Consider the following 2,197-nt stretch of genomic DNA (forward strand, 5'->3'; position numbering starts at 1 on the left):
ACTATATTTTTCAACAAAACCAGGAATGCAAATAAATGAGCTCCATAAGACTTAATTGAAAAATTCCCATTCCTAGATGCTCAACCTGTCATCACAAAACGTGGCACAATGTTTTACTTTTTTCCTGAGTGTTACAACATGTAAGTGATTGTTGAAATATTTGAAACATCCTCTAAACATATGTGGAGGTTTGAATGAGAATGTTCCCCCATAGGCTCCAAGTATTTGGACATTTTGTCCCCAGTTCGTGGTGCTGTTTTGGGAGGTCTTAGAAGGTGTGGCCTTGCTGGAGGAAGCATGTCACAGGAGGCATGCTTAAAGAGGTCTTAAGCCTTCCTGATCTCAAGTCGCCCTCTACGTCCTGTGCCTGCTTGAAGATGTGAGCGCTCTGCTTTCTGCTCCTGCTCCAGCCACCTCCTGCCACCAGGCCTCCCCACCATGACAGACTGTAATTCCTCTGGAACCATAAACACAGAAACTCTTCCTTCTATAAGTTGCCTTGGTCAGTGTTTCTATCAGAGCAACAGAAAAGTAACTAATACATTATAAAATAAAGATAATGAACATTCATCTGCTATAACAGCCTCTTTAAATTTGCTTCAAAGCCTGGGCTTATAAGCACACACCTTTGATCCCAGAACTCAGGACACAGGCAGATCTCTGTGAGTTTGAAGCCTACCTAGTCCAGGCTAGTCAGGGCTACATAGTGAAACCCTATTCAAAAAAGAAGAAGAAGAAGAAGAAGAAGAAGAAGAAGAAGAAGAAGGAGGAGGAGGAGGAGGAGGAGGAGGGAGTGCAGGGCTGGAGAGATGGCTCAGAAGTTAAGCACACTGCCTGCTCTTGCAGATGACTTGGGTTCGGGTCCCAGAACCCACGTGGCAGTTAACAACCATCCAAAACTCCAGTTCCAGGGGATCTGATGCCCTCTTCTGGTCTCTGTGGGCATTACATGACACAGGTGCATTTACCTACATTCAGGCAAAACAATCATACTCATAAAGTAAAAATAACTAAAAAAGTCAAAAGATAAAAGGTTTTAAATTTGTTTCAAGACACCTGGAGTGACAGCAGCTTGAAGAGACTGAGTGTTTATCTGGAAGTACTTGGCTACTTTGCCCATTCTTTTGTGGATAAAAAGGGCAAATAAAATATAAAATATCATTCCTAAAAAATAAAAACTTACACACAAATTCCATTTTTCAGCCAGCACTCAACACTATCCGGTTACGGGACTGGAGGCGGGCAGCATGCACAAGGACGGTGTTTGCCACTCGGCCCACACACTGGCTGAACTGTGCATGAGAGCAGTGCATGAGAAAAATGCACAGTTACTTTTCTCGTTGCCAAAACCAAAGGTCTGACAAGAAGCAACTTAAGGGAGGTAGAGGACACAGTCCATCACGGCGGGGAGGCATGACCATGGGATTGTGAGGCTGCTTAACATCAATGGCAGACCAAAAAGCAGAGAGGCAGAAAGCAGAGCCAGCTATCAACCTCAAGCCCTTCGCCCCCATTCCCAGAGACCTACTTCATCTAGCCAGACCCAAATGCCCAGAGGTTCTACAACCTCCCAAAACAGTGCTAAAAGCTGGAGACCAAGTGTTCAAGCACATGAGCCTGCGGGAGCCATTTTGTAACCAAGTCATGATAGGGAGTATGGAGACTCCAATAAGTTATGTAAATATGAACCATCTCAAACCATCTCAAACCATCTCTTTTTATTTATTGCTGTTGACATAATGCATCAACCTCAAGCACTGAAAAACATTGCTATGGGACCGGAAAGGTGCCTCAGCAGTTAAGAGCACTAGGTGCTCAATTCCCAGCACCCACATGGCAGTTCACAACCACCTGTAACTCCTGACACTTTCTTCTGGTCTCTGTAGACACTACACACACATGCACAAATCTACACACAGACATGCACATAATTTTTAAAATAGGATCTGAAGAGATGACTTAAAGGTTAAAAGCACTGGCTGCTTTTGCAGAGGACTCAGGTTTGATTCTCAGCACCCACATGGTGACTAACAACCATCCATAACTCTATTTGTAAGAATCTTTACACTCTATTATTTGAATAAGTGAAATTTTTGTTTAAAGAATAAAATACACTGTTTAGAACTACTTACAAAGAACTACAGTGTATAGGAATAATCAAATATTTAAAACCAATTTAAAATTCAGGTCTCCCCAT

This window comes from Nannospalax galili, unplaced genomic scaffold (genome assembly GCF_000622305.1).
Source record: "Nannospalax galili isolate Female #2095 unplaced genomic scaffold, S.galili_v1.0 scaffold252, whole genome shotgun sequence".
Classification (NCBI taxonomy): Eukaryota; Metazoa; Chordata; class Mammalia; order Rodentia; family Spalacidae; genus Nannospalax; species Nannospalax galili.